This window comes from Chiloscyllium plagiosum, unplaced genomic scaffold, assembly GCF_037043375.1.
Source record: "Chiloscyllium plagiosum isolate Xiang-an unplaced genomic scaffold, Cpla_swu_hap1 HiC_scaffold_18, whole genome shotgun sequence".
NCBI lineage: Eukaryota > Metazoa > Chordata > Chondrichthyes > Orectolobiformes > Hemiscylliidae > Chiloscyllium > Chiloscyllium plagiosum.
In genome coordinates, this window is record NW_028270156.1 from 48,862,472 (window position 1) to 48,883,154 (window position 20,683).

The window sequence follows — 20,683 nt, forward strand, 5'->3', positions numbered from 1 at the left end:
GTTGATTTTGGAATCATGAAATGCATACATTGACTGCTGCATTGCCCACGTTAAAACACTGACTACTCTTCAAAAAGCAGCTCAAAACCAATCTATTCATGACTATCTGCAAATGATTGAAAGTGTTATAATTGGTGCTATCAAATAGTTTTGGTTGTGCAAGGACCATTCAGCCCTGGATCTCATAACATCAATAAATGAGCTGAATTCAAGAGTTGAAGTGAGTGTGACTCCTTTTGACATCAATGAGTATTTGAACAAATGTGGTATCAGGGAATGTTAGTGAAACTGAAGTCACTGGCATCAGGAGAAATTATCCATTGACTGGAGTCATGCCATACAAAAATAAAGCTGGTTGTGTTTTTTGGGGACAATTCATCTCAGTCTCAAGACAACACTGAAGGGACCTCACAGGGCAATTTCTCAGGCAGAACCTCAGCTGTGCAATAAAAAAAACAGTCCCTTCATCACAATGTCAGAAAGATAGATGTTCATTGATGATTTAAGAGTTTTTAATTCCATTTGCAGCTTCTCAAATATTGCATTAGTCTGTACCTGAACTTAGAAGAACCTAGACAATAGTCAAGGTTTGACTAATAATTAGCAAGTACCATTCACATTACATGTCAGTAATGCCATCTCAAAGAAGAAGGAAATACAATGACATTGCCAAATCCCCCTACCTTTAACATCCAGTGAGGGTCACCACTTTTTTTTTAATTTAACTGGGCCAGTCATATAATTACTGTGGCTACAGATCAGGGCAGAGGCTAAATATTCTAAGTCTCTGAATGATTCATTTCTTTAATCAACTAGATGTAAACAGGAAGCAGGAACATAGGAGCACCATCCTCTGCACATACAAGTCCAAGGCACAAATCATCCCAAGGTGCAAATATATTATATTCTTTCAATTTTCTAGGTCAAAATTCTGGAATGTCCTATCTAGTAACATTGTGTGGGAGTACATTCACCACATGTAATGGAGGTCTACTAATGTACCTGCTTCCCTTGTCCATTTAAGTGATGGAGGTCTTTGGTTTGGGAGGTAATGTTGAAGATGTCTTCACTTGTTGCTGCAGTGCATCTTGTGGATGGTAGAAACTGCAGCTTGGGTGTGCTGATGGTGGAGGGAGTGGAGATCTAAGGGGCACCTATCAAGTGAGCTACTTTGTCCTGGTGGTAACAAAAGCAAAATGCTGCAAATGTTGGAAATTGGAGATGAACACAGAGAATGCTGGAAAAATGCAGCTGGTCTGACAGCATTTGTGGAGACAGAAACAGAGTCAATATTTTGAGTCCATTATATCTCTTCTTCAGAACTGAAAGGAATTGGAAGATGGCTTTTGACAAAGATGAAAGAGAGTGGAGGAGGGGCAAAGGGAACAGTTGGTAAAGGTTCAGTTCAAAAGACAAGGGGTTGTTAATGATGGTGAAAGAGAAAGAGAGATGGACATTTACACTCATTTTGAACTGGGTCTCCACTGTCAGTTCACCTCACCCTCCTCTGCCTTTACAAAAGATCTAAAAAAATTCTAACCCTTTTCATTTCTGAAGACTCAAAATGTTCATTCCTTTCTTCTCTCCATAGATGCTGCCAGGCCGCCTGAGTTTCTCCAACACTTTCTGTATTTGTCCTGGATGGTGTGGATCTTCCTGACTGCTGTTTCATAGGCCTGTGAAATGCATTCCATCTCACTGCTGACATGTACTTTCTGGATGGTGGTAAAGCTTTGGGGATTAGAGAATGGGCTCACCACCTCCTTTTCAAGGTTAATTACGGATGGGCCATAAATACCTATGGCCAAAAAAATCCTATAATGGAATAAAGAAAAGCCCTTCAGTGGTTGTAAAACAGCATCTCCTGAAGTCATGAAATGCTAACAGAAATTCAGGCTCATTACTTCTTTTCTGGTAGCCTACACAATGTCTAGAATGATAGAGAACCAAAAAGAATACAAGGAGATGACTGGACAGTGTTTTTTACTCCAAGCAGTTTGAGAATGCAGGGTTCAACACAATAGCTCCTGTGCGTTGGCAAAACAAATATGTGCATCCCATCTGTTCTCTCCATTATCTAATGACACCCTCATCATAAAGTGTAGAATACTTCTCTATCGGCATTTCCAATCAAGCAGATCGAATGACTAGATCAATATAACATACTGTAAATATCATGTGTACATTTATTAGCATAGCTGAATATACAAGGTTGCTTTAAGTTCATTTTTATAAAACCTAATGGTTCTGAGTTGTTCAGAAATAAAATTTATGTAGGCATAAGTACTTGTTCACCTTAAACTATATGCTATGCCTTAGCCACTGCATCATACTTGTAATCATACTTGTAACCTGATGTCTTCTTGTGCATGCCTGGTTTAATGCACATTAAGTATTTCAGATTCCACAGAGATCAATTTAAGATGGTTGAATTGACTCTTATTTCTAATGCAAAGAGGCAGGGGTGGAATGCAACAATCTCATGGTACACCTGACAGGACATATATGTTATGTGTGACAATTGTTTAGATGATTGCTCAGTACAATTGTCACCCATTTTATACTTTGCATTTTTGACCCTAGCTCCTTTCTGGTTTTTTTCACAGACATTCTTACAGCTGTCACCAACCCTCCTCCAGGCAGCAGTCTCTGCTAGACTCCCACTGGCTTTTTCAAAGTGCAATCAACTACTTTGCAATATCAGCTAAGGAGAACAGCTCTGAGATGCATTAGTCCAGATTTCCCTCTTCTGTACAATCTTCCATATTTTCTTCACAAAAATCTCACCACATGTTGTCTCAAAATTGTCCAAGCCAATGTAAGTAAGGCCATCAACTCACAAAGGAAAGGAAAGGAAAGTTCAGTGGGTGGACTGCGTAATCTAGCCTTGAAAAGCAAACACACACCATTTGTATTTATATAAAATAAGAAGTGTAGTCTACTGAATTACTTCATGATTCTAAATAGGAATAGCACTACAACAATTTAAATCTCACATTCATGGCCTTGAGAATATCTTTTTTAAAACTACAAAGTGCTGACTAGAAGTAGCTGGACATAAAAGCCTAATGATGATCATTGTTCTATTACTGATTGTAAGGGGATGATCTGGTTCACAAACATCCCCAATGTAAGTGCACTGTCATCCTGACCTGATCTGACCTATACATGACTCCAGACCCACATCAATATGGTTGACTCTAAACTGCCCTCTGGGCAATTAGCCAACAATGCTCACATCATGTGAAGGAATAAGAAAAATAGAGAAGGAACCCCTCAATTCTTTCTCAATATATGTCCAAAAAGAATACAGAGTGACTACAGTCTATACCAAGCACAATCCATTCACTTTAGTGGAAATGTTTAAGACCCAGAATGTCAGGCAAATTTGTTTCTTCAACTGAAGAATCACCCATATTGTCGAGAAATCATATGCAATGTTAGCCACTCTGTCCAGAACCTAGGGAGACCTGGTTAAAACTGAAGAGATGTAATTAACCAAACCTGGGGAAATGAATGTGTGCTGTGCATGTCTGTTGTTTTATGGTTATTTCTAATTTTGTTCTTTTTTAATGAAATGGGAATCTCATTAGAGGGCAAATGTCATGACCATGGATCATAAACCTGGATCACTGATAGACATGTCAACATTAGATACATATGTTTTTGTATCAAAAAACCACAGAGATAGAGGTTGACTGCAGATATGATTTCAGGCCTGAATGAAGAGAGATATGCTGGAAATTCACACTCAAGAAGGTGTCAAAGAATCTTCAAAGGGAGAAAATGCCCTACAAATTGAACCTTTAATCTATTGGCAGTATCTATGAACATATAGACTAAAAACAAAATATAAAACAGTCTAGATGAGAAACATATTTGCATTTCTCTCCTTTCAAAAATGCAGCGACAGGGTTGAAAGTCAGTTTTAGCCCGTGTCTGTGTGAGTTGATGTCCCCTTCTTCTTGGTGTGTGCACTCGTGAGATGTGCAGGCCACAGCTCTGAGAATAGCCAATTATACACCTCTGTCTGCAGGTAATGCAAGTAAATATGTGTGCACAGTCTGAGGACTGTCAGTCATCCACTGACAAAAAGTATCAGGACAAAAGAGGTTCAAACAATCTACAAAGCCATGAATCTTGAATTGATTGATCGACTATCGATACCAATGATACTGGTAGCACCCACTGGAGCATCATTGATGTTCAACTATCTGCTCTTTGCAAACAATTTAGAGAGTAATCCATAATTTTTTTTGAAACTTTAATCTTTTTGGACTCAGCTGTTGTTTCTAATCTGTGAACACGCGCTGCATTACAAATTCTTCTCGCATTTTGTAATTAATAAATTCACTTGTTTTATTAATTCAAAGAAGCCTGGTGAAATTGGCTCCTCTTAAAACATTAGTTTATTTGGGTCAGGGAGAAAGGTATCCACAATGGAAGGAATCCATGTTAAAATTTCTGTGACCAACCAAAAGACTGGATCAATAACCAAGGGGATCCAGGTCACCCTCTTCACCCTGAAGTTGAATAGGTTGTGATATTCCATCTGTAAATGTAATAAATTGGGAACCTGTCTGGGGACAGCCATAAAGATTTGTTGTAAAAATCACTAAGCAACAGCAAGTGGTACCTTGGTAACACCAGGCAACCACAACAGCAAATAAAAACAAATGGCCCTCAGACAGCAAAACCCTGTCAGAACATCAATATATGCTTCAGCACGGAGTAAGAAGATCTGAGATTGGCTACAGTAATAGATATCTCGTGAAAAAAAATTATAGCCATTATGGAAATTAATTAAAATTAAAATGCGATAAACTCATATGATGAATCTATTTAAATATTTTAAAACAAGTAACCATGGATTTAGGAAGAAACATAAGGTTGTTACAACTTTTGTTGAGTATAAAATACCAGTGCTAAAGTTTAAGTGATCTTCACATTGCAAGAAAATATCAAAATTAACATTTTTTAGTGGAACGACAATCTTCCACCATGAAAGCTCAATATCCTTTTGAATATGTATACATTTGCCACTGGAAAAGATATACCTCTATGGAATTTAATCTTTGCCTTTATTTAATATTATTAAATTTAGATTCCACTGTTAACTTCAATAGAATTCAATGAAAATAAATATTCTTAAAGGTTTAAAACAAAACCCTGTCAATCTATTAGTATTTCAACTACCGGACAAAATCAAAGTCTACTTATTCCCTATTTTAGTGTTCAGTGAATGAATGGTCAGGGGATCCTCCCCAGACAAACATACAAGTGAGGTCCCTCTTATGTCGCCAGTAACTTATGTGTTGAAAACTAATTAACATATTTCTGTCATCCAGTCTGCTGTCCTCTTGTTGCTGAGCTATTTGAATTTCAGACATTACTTCTCTGGTATCAGACCCTGTTCCTTAAAATAGTGTCAACCCCCGCCATTCCCCCTCACCCCACCCTGAGCTTAACTAATGTGAAGGTTTGTCTTACAGCCACAACCGGTGGCTACCCAGGAAAAAGGATGGACAAGAGATTCCGAGGGATTAGGGGGCCTCGTTCTGAAATGAAATGTCTAGGGTTGCAAATAAATGAACAGATTATAAGACAACAAGCCTGCCGAGTCAATTGAAACAGAGGCTTAAAGGCTCACTTTCTCAACTGCTGGCATAAAATGGCTTGGTGGAAGTTAAACACTGCACCACCTGATCAATGTTCCACTGCAAGGAACCCAGGCAAACTGTCTTAATACTAAACACAACATTGTTACTGTCTGCAGGTTCATGAACCCAAATTGATGATTGTGAAATGAAGCTCAGTTAAGTCCAGTGACACATTGATTCAGGCCCTTTTTTTACTGTAACTGCTTCTTCTGAAGTTACAGCAGTCTGTAGGCATCCATATCACTTGCTATAAATCACTGAACTTGTTGCTTGTTCAAATCTAAAATGCCAAATACTTTTCTATTTTTCTCCATCAGGTTCCATGTTAATACGGTCAATCATAGATTTTCTGAATTATGTCTTTGGAATAAAAGCAGAAAATATCTGCACAATCAGAACAATGAGATTTGTGTTTTTCTCCAACCTTGCAGTCTAGTATTTTTGAAAATGAAAATGGATGGTATGGACCTCATGGAGGCTCTCCTCCTCCCTAAACCAAGCTCTTGGGTTTGAATTCCTCTATTTCAATTTAGTCTGCCACATCGAGGAGAAGACAGGTAATTCGACTCCCCTCTTTTTAGCACCCTCTTGATCAGTCGGAACAAATTTTTAAAATTTGTTTTAATTTAATCAAAATGTGATAGCAATAAGTTATCGTACTGGTCACAAAGGTAAAGTAAAGTTGTCATAGTCTTACCACAGGATCACTGTTTCATTACAGAGCGACAACAAGTGTTGGCTTAACCTCCAGTTTACCACATCTCAGATGAGGGGAAAGATTGAGGAGATTCCTTCATGGCAATCTCAGTCAGTGTACATGATTCGGAGATGCCGGTGTTGGACTGGGGTGTACAAAGTTAAAAATCACACAACACCTGGTTATAGTCCAACAGGTTTAATTGGAAGCACACTAGCTTTCGGAGCGACGCTCCTTCATCAGGTGATTGACAATCACCTGATGAAGGAGCGTCGCTCCGAAAGCTAGTGTGCTTCCAATTAAACCTGTTGGACTATAACCTGGTGTTGTGTGATTTTTAACTCAGTCAGTGTAGGAATTGAACCTGTGTTACTGGCATCACTTTACATCATAAACCAGCCATCCAACCAACCCTTTTGCTTACTAACCACAGAAAACTAATATAATGCATATATATATAGCTATGATGTTTTTAAAAAAGTGAGATTAACTGATATGGATAGGAAGAATAAAGGCTATGCTGTTTAAAAGTCCTTATAATTTGGGAGGTATTAGATTTTGACCTGAGACCATAGTTATGTAATTTGTGACTAGTAATCTCAGCAGTATTGAAATGTATAAAGTTCCTTGAGTGATTGGCTATTTTTCTGACTTACTTTTGCACCATGCGTTGTTTTTGAGGAAACAGGACGAAACAGGGAGAGAGAGAGACTTTCAGTCCTTGCTGTCACCAATTTATCTTTGTCTCTCTGCTGCTGTAGTAAACAGTTACTGAAATATGGTTCATGTATGTTGTTTTCAGTCTGGCTCCAATATCTTTCGAAGCTGAATAGTTATAGACAATCCTTCCATGTCAAATATTTACAACTTCTCATTCAAGCTTAAGTTAAAAGAGGAAATGCTTGTTAGTTGCTTAATACCTGACAGTTGGCTGTTTTCAACATATTTAGATAACATAGTAACTTTAGTTCAGATGGTTTATTTGATTTCACATTGGTTTCCTTACTTTGCTTCAATCCATTATTGGGTGATTACTGAAGCAATTTTGGGTCAGTATTTATCCTTTTTCAAACACTATTTTAGTACATGGTAGTTCTCAGGTATAACTACTAGATGTTGGAATTTAGAATTTGGTAGTCCATTTTTACCAATATCTTAGTGGGTCAGGAGCTGCAAGATGATAACTGCGTTGATGGAGGCTGCCCTTGTGTTTGTTTAATTCCCTTACACATAAGAAGACTTTCTTTAAATAAAGTCTTTCATCTTTCTTCTGTGATAGTTACATTTCCTTATATGGATGTTGGCTGACCTTTACGATTACACTCATCATACTTCATGTGCGACCTAAGATCATAGTTACTCATGGTTTATTTGACCTCTGACAGTTGGCAAACAAAATTAAGGACAATTCAGTCCCAAAAATCACCCTTATATACAAAGGTATATACTTACCCACTTATTCAAACACAAATACACTGTCCAAGAGTCAGACGTTATAGTTAGAACCATTTGTTCCAGTCATATCTCATCATAATGCTCACTTATAACGATAAACACATATCACTGCCACAATAGTTACAGTACCTCACAATGCAAATTCTTTCTTTAAATATGTCACTTAAGCTCTACATTCTAACATAACCGTAAGCCTGTTGGAGTAGCAGCAGTGCAGACAAACCAACACCTCACATGCATTGATGATCTTTCACCAGAATTCACATACATCAGCAGAGTTCAACATACAGCAAAGGATATAGACAGTAATCTTCAGGAGTTAGCCCCAGAGAAACAAGACTACTTGGAAGTGATGTGGAAGCAAGTTCAATTGAGACATTCAAGAAGGCATTGGATGATTGTTTGGATAAAAATAATGTGCAAGGATATGGGGAAAAGGCAGGACATTGGCACCATGTAGTGATGCTCAATTAATGAAACAGTGCTGATATAGAGTCACAGAGTCATAGGGATGTACAGCACGGAAACAGACCCTTTGGTCCAATTCGTTCATGCTGACCAGATAGCTTAACTTTATCTTGTCCCATTTGTCAGCACTTGGCTCATATCCCTCTAAACCCTTCCTATTCATATACTTATCCAGATGCTTTTTAAATGTTGTAACTGTACCAGCCTCTACCACTTCCTTTGGCAGCTCATCCCATACACGCACCACCCTCTGCGTGAAAGTGTTGCCCGTTAGGTCCCTTTTAATTCTGTCCCCTCTCACCCTAAACCTATGCGCTCTAGTTCTGGACTCCCCAACCCCTGGGAAAAGACATATTGGGCTGACTGGTCTCCTTCTGTGACTGCACTGTCTGCAAATAAATTAGAAACTAGTATTTGAAATAAGTTTAAACATTTGTTTCATGTGGTACACAGGGAAAACATGCCTGAGTCCCAAGTATGAAGAGCACCAGGCACAAGGTTAATTCATGATTATTTCATCAGGGAAATTAACTTCTAATTTTTATAGGCAGATTCATGTAGTGAGATATTAGCAAGGTAACACATAAAAATACAAAAGTAAAAACTGCACTGCACTACCAGAGAAAATCTTGTTAACAATCAAGTAGAAACAGATCATTGATATTTAATAGTAAACTCACTGAGAACCAATTTGAACAATATAATATGATTATTTACAACAGTGAAAGTTTGTTAGTGCACAACATAGGAAGCAAATTTTAATCCAGCTGAAGATTTATACTGAAATGTACTTTGTGGCCTCTTTTACTGTCAATTGTGCCAACATTTGTCTTTGGGCTGACAGAGTTTTACGAGATAAGCCTGAAATGGCATTTTAGAACCATTTCATAGACAGGAATGTGTAGACAGAAACCTGATAATGTCATTGGCAGGCATCATCATTTTGAGAATTTATGCAAGTATATTAAAGAGGTCATCTCTATTCTGGAAATGTACTCTGTGTGCTAACACTAAAGATTCCTGAGGTCAGTTCTTACCCCCCCATCTCAGATATCAGGAAGTGTCACCATTTTACATCTCAGTCAAAGCTATTAACAGTTCCACCTCTTTAATTCCTCCCCCTTCCTTCCAAGGGGTTCCTTCTTAATAAAATGTTAATTTCAGGAAATAAAAGCAAGCAAATTATCAACCCTTTGTTCCAAAAGTAAATTGTATCAAGGATGAACAATTTGTGTTTTGTTTTATGTGATAGTTACATTTCAAAGAAGGGAGATTTATTTGGTGTCTACAGAGCTCATCATTACTATCTCCTAAATTGTTACAGGATCTTACTTCCAGACTATTTATATTTTTCAGACTTCTCTTGGCCTGTCAACTAAAGTGGAATGTCCTTCTGACTCACAGAGATATACAGAGATGTGGGCGGCACGGTGGCACAGTGGTTAGCACTGCTGCCTCACAGCGCCAGAGACCCGGGTTCAATTCCTGACTCAGGCGACTGACTGTGTGGAGTTTGCACATTCCTCCGGGTGCTCCGGTTTCCTCCCACAGTCCAAAGATGTGCAGGTCAGGTGAATTGGCCATGCTAAATTGCCCGTAGTGTTAGATAAAATGGGCTACATGTAGGGGTATGGGTGGGTTGCGCTTCGGCGGGTCGGTGTGGACTTGTTGGGCCGAAGGGCCTGTTTCCACACTGTAAGTAATCTAATCTACAGTACATCAAAATCAGGCCAATAGAAAAATATTTGCAAAAGCTGCAGTCATGTCATTGATGTCCAGTCTTTTCCTTTTCATCTAAACCCATAACAACTTCTTCAGCATTTTGTTTTTCAGTATAGATTCCAGCATTTGCAGTAATTTGCTCCTACTTTCTCTGCATAGTACCAGATGTAAAAAAGGTCTAGTCTGTAATGTAAGCTTGATATAGAGACAGGGTTTACCAAACCTTTCTGCATGAGAATGGCTCCTCTGATCAAGTTATTGTTCACTGTACAAAAACCCAAGGAGTGCTCTATGGCCACAACTTTAGGCTCTGAATGGTGTCCTACGATTATCTAGAAGAGAAATTTGAGCTACAAGTGAAATCAGCTATCTCAAGCTGCTAATTTTGCAGTAAACATCCAGGTAGTAATCTTCACTAAAAGGATGCTGCCAGGAAGCCAAGCTAGTCTGCCTACCACACAAATGTAATGTTGTATATGGGTTTCAGTGCTGGTATGGTGCCAGGTGTCTAGGACATATGTCCCAATGGCTAGTGGACTGTATAAAGCAGTATGTCCCTTTGACAATCTGCAGTGAGCAACATGAGTAACATGATCAACCAGACCTTCCTTGTAAATCTGAGATCTTAGTGTCCAATACTAGGTGCAATTCTGCTTTTGAATGCTACAAAATAATCCTGATTCAGATAAGAATTACATTGTAATTAAACCAATCTGTAATTAATCGTAGTTAAGCCAATTTAAGATCATCAGTCAAACTTGCAGTGTCGTTAATTTGTGTATGCTAGAAGCTACATTAATTCACATGCAAGATATTACATCTTTTTCAATTAGGGAAGCCCTCTAACAATAGGCCATGCCAATCCCTTGAACATTCCTATGGCAACACTATGACATATCAGTTAGTTTGAATATATTCAGTTACCTAACAAAATTGAGTTCTTGCTGCACCTCTATGCCAACCATAGTCCAACCAATCAGGATCTCTTCTCATGCTGTATAAATTATTGATTTTTTTCTAAAGTTAGACTTTTTGCATTTCAGTCCAAATGAGTATAAGATGAACAACTTTGACTTCATCTTTTTATCTAGTAATATTTACATTTCACACTATCAAGCAACTATATGTTACAAAACCTTGTAGAATACCACTAAGCATTTCCTTCCAATGTATGTATATAGACATTATGTCTACTTGCTGGCTTCTATCACACAAGCAATCTTTTAATTAAATCAATAACCTTTCTTCAATTCCACAAACCTTAATTTTAGCTAACAGTGTTGATTTCAAACTTGTGACCCTCCTTGCTCCCAAAGCAAAAGGATCATGACCAATTGTTTAAAGCATATGAAATAGCTCCCAGGCATTAGGATGCTTATTACTAGTTATAGCTAGCACTGCTTCCTCAGAATGCATGTAACTAAGATTGCTTTGACTAACTAAATAATAAAAAAGTCCCATCAATTTCTATTTAGCGACAAATCAACAGGTAGGATATTGAACTATATATCTGAAATAATTACATCTGAATTACATCAGCGCAAAAGTTTAAATTTCTCCATTTAGACCAGACTGTCTCTAGTATACAACTTTGCTCTTTAAGGTACAGAGAGCCATTCATGTTCATTAAACTGATTCCCTACTGTCAGAGAATTGAATGATATGGAAAAGTTACATTTTGACATTGAAAGGAGGAAAAGGAAATGGTCATTTTTTTCAGTGTTAGTACAGCATCTTTAATGCAGTAAAATATCTCAAGGTACTCTGTGAAACTCTACATAGAAATTGATACTAAACCAAAAGAGCAGGCTTTAGTTCAGGTGACCAAACCTTACAGCAGTGGAATAAAATTCAGGAAATTTAAAAGAGTAGAAAGAGATGGAGTGATGGAAAGGTTTAAGAGAGGAAATTTCAGAGTTCAGAACAAAGTGAAGACACAACTGTTAATTGAGAAGAAGAAAGATGGGCATGTTTGAAATCAGAAACAATGAGGAAAACGTTCTCAGTGTTGCAGAACTGGTGAAAGTGACAAGAGATACAAAGAGGTGAAGCCATGAAAAAGATTAGAGTGCAGGAATGAGAATGTTAAATTTGAGCATGGCTGTGGTGCACACCAAAATAGGTCCATGAGCAAGCACAGGTTATAAAGAGTCCAACGTTGGTGCAAGTTAGGACAGAGGAAGCAGAATTTTGAATGAGCTCAAATTTATGGCAGGTGCAAAATCGGTAGGCTGACTAAGAAAGCAGAGGAAATATCAAGGTCACAAATAGAAACAGAAAGTGGTGGAAAATCTCAACAGGTCTGGTAGCATTTATGGACAGAGAAACAAAACTGTATTTCAAGTACAGTATGGCACTTTTTCAGAACTGATGAGAGGTGAGTGAAAAATGCATGTTATATCAATCCACAAGTGTATATTTATTTTCCACAATCTTTAATATGATTCTAAATACCTTTCAGAGAGTTTGTCCAGGGATAAAACCCTTGTTACTGTTTCAGTTTATTGAAGATACCAAAAGGCCTTGTGACCTATGAGGTTTTAGAGAGGAAGAGAATATTCTCAGACCGAGGGTTAGCTATAAGCATCCATTATAATGACAGGAACACCGAGAGAAGAAAAATATATTTACTATCACACTGCTGAGGATAAATGATTTACTTACAGAAACAAACATGTCATGCGCTTTTGATGCAAACTTTTTCTTCAAGAAAAGTAATACTTTCAGAACCTATTGAAAACTGTTTCTAAACCATCTCAGAAACTGCCAGTGCACACACAAATCAGCTTTGTGGCTCTAAACAATAGAGCTGAAATTGCGAATGGATTTGTTTTGTCACAATACACTCGCTGAAGGTAATTCATTATACAATCATTTCCACTGGAGCTGCAATCCACTCACTTGTTCTCTCGTCATTTTCAACCTCACCTTGCATTAGAACTGAAACAGTAATTGCATAGTTTAGGAGATGAACAGTATTGTAATGTTTGATACTGTTCGATGAATGGATTGAGAAATCAGATAGTTTGCAAGCAGAACACACTGCATATGATTCTGATACCAAGACAATCAAAGGCGCATGTCTGCCACTTTGGAATCTAACAGCATTCAGGAAAACTATTCACAGACTTGGTCCAGCTCGTACATCATGTGACAGTCAAATATTCAGATCTGTTCCACTGAGTTGACAAATTGGACAGATGGCTACTGGAGAATTCTGCATCATGTCAAAACCAGGGTGGCCATTGATCAGTATTTTAATTTGAAATAAAGATCCGACATGTAAATCACTCAGAAAGAAGACACATGTTGCATCACACCTTAAAGAGGTATGTAAGGTGGCTATGGTGGTAATGCAACCCAGCAGTTGTACAGCTGCTGACTGCTAATCCAGTAAATGCAGCTTGTAAACTCTGAAATAGAATAGAGTCTAGTTTTCTTGCTATCTAGAGACCAAATCTCTGCTTCTATTGTTATTTTGTCAGCTGCAACAGCATTGATCTTATGACTTATGGCAACAGACCAACAATCCGGTTCTTGCTTGTTGATTCTCAACCCAATAAAAGCCACAGGAACATTTTCAGTGGCTTTTGAATAGCACTAATCAGGGGGAGGAACATAGCCATATTTATCTTCTACCAATGCCATGGGCAGTTATTACACCTCACGGAGACAGCATTGTCCAAATCACTTAATAATGTTGTTACAATCTTTTCAAAGAACTAACTTCTCTAATCAGTTTAATCCCTCTAACCCGAATGCTGTGACTTTTTCATAATGTATCCTAATCAGAAGATGAATTAATTATTTTATATCCCAAGTGGTAAACTATTTACTGAATTAATAGTTTCATGCTACATTATCTCTTGAACAATTAAATATTGAACATATATTAATTGTACATTTTACTAAATTAGTAGCAATATATAGAAATGTAAAGCACAAATGCACAATAGATATTCAAAGTACAGTGAGTGGACATGCAGCCACTGAGAAATGCTATTATCAATTATTCTCCACACAAAAAGATCAAAAACTTTTGTTTGGGTGAGAAAGAGTCCTGATTTTCATGAGGTATATTGAGAACAGGTAGTTTTCTTACATGATTTAAAGCCCTTAATGCATCACAGCTTGTTGTATTGGAATATCTCAAGCTGTGTGACAAAGTGTATTGTTAGGAATTAATGTTTGGCTGTCTTTCATCTCCTGTGGAATAATCCATTGATCATAGTTTGATCAAAACTTTTGTTTCTTTCATTTCTCTTTTTCATCAATTTCCTTCATTTTCACATTTTTTTCACATCTACAGGCTTCTCTGATATAGAGTCATAGAAATGTACAGCATGGAAACAGACCCTTCGGTCCAACCTGTCCATGCCGACCAGATATCCCAACCTAATCTAAGCCCAACTGTCAGCACCCGGCCCATAAACCTTTCCTATTCATACACCATCCAAATGCCTTTTAAATGTTGCAATTGTACAGCCTCCACCACTTCCTCTGGCAGCTTATTCCATACATGTACTAACCCCTGCGTGAAAAAGTTGCCCCTTTTATATCTTTCCCCTCTCATCTTAAACCTATGCCCTCTAGTTCTGGACTCTTTGACGCCAGGGAAAAGACTTTGCCTATTTACCCTATCCATGCCCCTCATAATTTTGCAAACCTCTATAAGGTCACCCCTCAGCCTCCGACACGCCAGGGAAAACAGCCCCAGCCTGTTCAGCCTCTCCTTACAGCTCAACTCCTCTAATCCTGGCAGCATCCTTGTAAATCTTTTCTGAACCCTTTCAAGTTTCACAACACCTTTCCGACAGGAAGGAGACCAGAATTGCACGCAATATTCCAACATGGCCTAACCAATGACCTGTACAGCCGCAACATGACCTCCCAACTCCTGTACTAAATACTCTGACCAATAAAGGAAAGCATACCAAATGCCTTCTTCACTATCCTATCTACCTGCGACTCCACTTTCAAGGAGCTATGAACCTGCACTCCAAGGTCTCTTTGCTCAGCAACACTCCCTAGGACCTTACCATTAAGTGTATACGTCCTGCTAAGATTTGCTTTCCCAAAATGCAGCACCTCGCATTTATCTGAATTAAACTCCATCTGCCACTTCTCAGCCTATTGGCCCATCTGGTCCAGATCCTGTTGTAATCTGTGGTAACCTTCTTCGCTGTTCACCACACCTACAATTTTGGTGTCATCTGCAAACTTACTAACCATACCTCTAATGCTCGCATCCAAATCATTTATGTAAATGACAAAAAGTAGAGGACCTAGCACTGAATCTTGTGGCACTCCACTGGTCACAGGCCTCCAGTCTGAAAAACAACCCTCCACTACCACCCTCTGTCTTCTAGTTTCATCAACATCTCTCCAAGTCTTTTTTCCAGTCAAGTTATAATGTATTTGTCATATAATTACAATTGCCACTACCCGATCTATGCCCAAGACCGTATAAATTGATATCATCTGATGGATTCGCTATTCTCCCTGAACATTTTCTCTCCAACTTGGAAGAATATTAGATTGTTGGATAGAAAGTAGTCTTGGATTGAGCCAGTTCTTTATCTTGTACAATTCTTGTTTTATTCATCATTCCATAAATGGAATGAGAGCATTGTTGATAAAACTAGCATTTATTTCCCATCTCTAACTTCCTTTGAGAAGGTGATGGTGAGCTGTTCACTTAGTGCAGGTACCACATGTAGTGCTGTCAGGGAGGAAGACTGGGATTTTGACCCAATGATAGTGAAAGTGCAGCAAAATAATTACAGGTTAGAATTTGGAGGTAACTTGCAAGTGATGCTGTTACCATTTGTCTGCATTCTTTCCAGTTGGTACAAATTGTGGATTTGGAAGTTGCTGTCAAAGAAGTGTTGGCAAGTCCCTTGTTGTTATCTTGTGTCTTAGCAGATGTTTCGTGTTCACCACTCTATGAAAGAAATGTAGCTAGAGTCTGAAAACTTTGTAATAATTTGTTATTGACTTTATACTAGCTATAGACATTCTACGTCAATCCGAATATCTGACCATCTTACCTTCTACAGGAAATTTCTCAAAACCTTTAATAAATATTGTACCAAACAAGAATGAACCTTCAGATATCACAATCAAGAAAGTGAACAAGTTGGTTTTACGAATAGCTCAATCACTCAGGGGAAGTGGGAAAGTCCAAACTAATCATTTATTTGAAGTAATTTGTCAACATACTTCTGCACAGATCTACAGGCAGACTGATACAGATTGAGAATATGATGCATCCATCTCAGTAGAATCCACATCAAAGAAGAAAGCTACATTGTCCAAAGATTCAGGAGATTGTAAAGCAAAAACTGCCTTTTCTTGCAGTAATGATATCCTCCATGAAAGAAATCTGAGAGACTAACTGCCTTCCTACTCGGAGAGAACTACCAACCTTAGCCCATCAGAAAGACAATCCAAGACTACTTTCTATCCAACAATCTAATATTCTTCCAAGTTGGAAGAGAAAATGTTCAGGGAGAATAGTGAATCCATCAGATGATCTCAATTTATACGGTCTTGGGCATAGATCGGGTAGTGGCAATTGTAATTATATGACAAATACATTTAACTTGACTGGAAAAAAGACTTGGAGAGATGTTGTATATGTCTCTAAAAGGATCTGAAAGGGTTTATATTGATTGAATGCCATAAGCACCACACAGTATAATGACGTCATGACGGCTGAATGGGAAGAATAGCTAAGAATCTTAAAGGGATCAGACCTGACACTAAGTTATCCAAACTCTTTCGCCAATAATGTATACATATCTGGTAATCTGCAAGTAGTGGCAGAGAGATGCAATACGCTATGTCTCCCTCTCCGAAGCAGATTCTTCGAGTTGGCCAAAAGTTGGCTGTTCTCATCCACAGTAGGTTATGTATGTTCGTGGAAAAGGTATACCTGGAAGATATTGCTAACGTTTATAGTAGCTCAGGGCTGAGAACTGTTCAAAAAAATTCTTTATTTACCTTAAATAGCTGTATATACTCTAGTTAAGAACTAGATCCAGACAGTTTTTCCTCTCTTCAGTGTTTCTTCATCATTGTGTGACTATGAGATTCGATACCCAATAGTATGGAAACAGGCCCTTGCAGCCCAACAAGTCCACACCGACCCTCCGAAGAGTAACCCACCAAGACCCATTCCCCTACCCTATATTTACCCCTGACTAATGCACCTAACAAGGAGGAGAAAGTGAGGACTGCAGATGCTGGAGATCAGAGCTGAAAATGTGTTGCTGGAAAAGCACAGCAGGTCAGGCAGCATCCAAGCAACAGGAGAATCGACGTTTTGGGCATAAGCCCTTCTTCAGGAATAAGGAAAGTGTGTCCAGCAGACTAAGATAAAAGGTAGGGAGGAGGGACTTGGCGGAGGGGCGTTGGAAATGCGATAGGTGGAAGGAGGTCAAGGTGAGGGTGATAGGCCTGAGTGGGGTGGGGGCGGAGAGGTCAGGAAGAAGATTGCAGGTTAGGAATGCGGTACTGAGTTCGAGGGATTTGACTGAGATAAGGTGGGGGGAGGGGAAATGAGGAAACTGGAGAAATCTGAGTTCATCCCTTGTGGTTGGAGGGTTCCTAGGCTGAAGATGAGGCGCTCTTCCTCCAACCGTCGTGTTGCTATGGTCTGGCAATGGAGGAGTCCAAGGACCTGCATGTCCTTGGTGAAGTGGGAGGGGGAGTTGAAGTGTTGAGCCATGGGGTGGTTGGGTTGGTTGGTCCGGGTGTCCCAGAGGTGTTCTCTGAAAGGTTCCGCAAGTAGGCGGCCTGTCTCCCCAATATAGAGGAGGCCACATTGGGTGCAGCGGATGCAATAAATGATGTGTGTGGAGGTGCAGGTGAATTTGTGGCAGATATGGAAGGATCCATTGGGGCCTTGGAGGGAAGTAAGGGGGGAGGTGTGGGCGCAAGTTTTGCATTCCTTGCAGTTGCAGGGGAAGGTGTCAGGAGTGGAGGTTGGGTTGGTGGGGGGTGTGGACCTGACGAGGGAGTCACGGAGGGAGTGGTCTTTTCGGAACGCTGATGGGGAGGGGAGGGAAATATATCCCTGGTGGTGGGGTCCGTTTGGAGGTGGCGGAAATGACGGCGGATGATACGCTGTATGTGGAGGTTGGTGGGTTGGTAGGTGAGGACCAATGGGGTTCTGTCCTGGTGGCGGTTGGAGGGGCGGGGCTCAAGGGCAGAGGAGTGGGAAGTGGAGGAGATGCCGGTGGAGGGCATCGTCGACCACGTCTGGGGGGAAATTGCGGTCTTTGAAGAAGAAAGCCATCTGGGTTGTACAGTATTGGAACTGGTCCTCCTGGGAGCAGATGCGGCGGAGATGAAGGAATTGGGAATATGGGATGGCGTATTTACAGGGGACAGGGTGGGAGGAGGTGTAGTCTAGGTAGCTGTGGGAGTCGGTCGGTTTATAGGAAATGTCCGTGTTGATTCGGTCGCCCGAGATAGAAATGGAAAGGTCTAGGAAGGGGATGGAGAAGTCTGAGACGGTCCAGGTGAATTTGAAGTTGGGGTAGAAGGTGTTGGTAAAGTGGATGAACTGTTCAACCTCCTCGTGTGAGCACGAGGCAGCGCCGAAACAGTCATTGATGTAGCGGAGGAAAAGGTGGGGGGTGGTGCCAGTGTAGCTGCAGAAGATGGACTGTTCCACATATCCTATGAAGAGGCAGGCATAGCTGGGGCCCATGCGGGTGCCCATGGTTACTCCTTTGGTTTGGAGGAAGTGGGAGGATTGGAAAGAGAAGTTGTTGAGGGTGAGGACCAGTTCAGTCAGTCGAAGGAGGGTGTCAGTGGAAGGGTACTGGTTGGTACGGCGGGAAAGGAAGAAGCGGAGGGCTTTGAGTCCTTCGTGATAGGGGATGGAGGTGTACAGGGACTGGATGTCCATGGTGAAGATAAGGCGTTGCGGACTGGGGAAGCGAAAATCATGGAGGAGGTGGAGGGCGTGGGTGGTGTCCCGAATGTAGGTGGGGAGTTCTTGGACTAACGGGGACAGGACCGTGAAGAGGTATGTAGAGATTAGTTCGGTGGGGCAGGAGCAGGCTGAGACAATGGGTCGGCTGGAGCAGTCAGGTTTGTGGATTTTGGGCAGGAGGTAGAAACGGGCGGTGTGGGGTTGTGGGACTATGAGGTTGGAGGCGGTGGATGGGATATCCCCTGAGGTGATGAGGTTATGGATGGTCTGGGAGATGATGGTTTGGTGGTGCAAGGTGGGGTCATGGTCAAGGGGGCAGTAGGAGGAGGTGTCCGCGAGCTGGCGTTTAGCCTCAGCGGTGTAAAGGTCGGTGCGCCAAACTACTACCGCGCCTCCCTTGTCTGCCGGTTTGATAGTGAGGTTTGGGGTTGGAACGGAGGGAGTGGAGGGCTGCACATTCCGAGGGTGAGAGGTTGGAGTGGGTGAGAGGGGTGGAGAAGTTGAGGCGGTTAATGTTGCAGCAACAGTTGGCTATGAAGAGATCGAGGGCGGGTAAGAGGCCAGCACGGGGTGTCCAGGTGGATGGGGTGTGTTGGAGGCGGGAGAAGGAGTCGTCAGTGGGTGGGCGAGAATCTTGGTTGAAGAAGTTGGCGCGGAGGCGAAGGTGGCGGAAGAATTGTTCGATGTCACGCCGCATGTTGAACTCGTTAATCCGGGAGCATAGGGGAATGAAGGTGAGGCCTCTGCTGAGGACTGATCTTTCATCTTCAGAGAGAGGTAGTTCTGGAGGGATGGTGAAAACACGGCAGGGCTGGGAGCTAGGACCTGGTGTGGGGCTGGAGCTGGGAGTGGGGGCAGGGTTGGGCGTGGGGACGGGGACGGAGATCGGCATGGGGGCGGAGTTGGGCGTGGTGACAGACATCGGCGTGGGGGTGGAGTTAAGCATGGTGATGGAGATCGGCGTGGGGGCGGAGACACATGTGGCACCTAACACTATGGGCAATTTAGCATGGCCAATTCACTTGATCTGCACATCTTTGGACTGTGGGAAGAAACCCAGAGCACCTGGAGGAAACCCACACAGACATGGGAAGAATTTTAAAACTCCACCCAGACAGTCACCCAACGCCAAAACTGAACCCGACTCCCTGGCACTGTGAGGCAACAGTGATAAGCACTGAGCCACCATGCCACCTAATTTCTGCAAACCTTCATGTCTACTGTGTTATATAACTAGAGTCATAGAGTCATAGAGATGTACAGCATGGAAACAGACCCTTCGGTCCAACCCATCCATGCCGACCAGATATCCCAACCCAATCTAGTCCCACCTGCCAGCATCCGGCCCATATCCCTCCAAACCCTTCCTATTCATATATCCATCCAAATGCCTATTAAATGTTGCAATTGTACCAGCCTCCACCACATCCTCTGGCAGCTCATTCCATACACGTACCACCCTCTGCGTGAAAAAGTTGCCCCTTAGGTCTCTTTTATATCTTGCCTCTCTCACCCTAAACCTATGCCCTCTAGTTGCCCGACTCCAGGGAAAATATTTTGTCTATTTATCCTATCCATGCCCCTCACAATTTTGTAAACCTCTATAAGGTCACCCCTCAGCCTCCGACACTGCAGGGAAAACAGCCCCAGCCTGTTCAGTCTCTCCCTATAGTTTAGATCCTCCAACCCTGGCAACATCCTTGTAAATCTTTTCTGAACCCTTTCAAGTTTCAC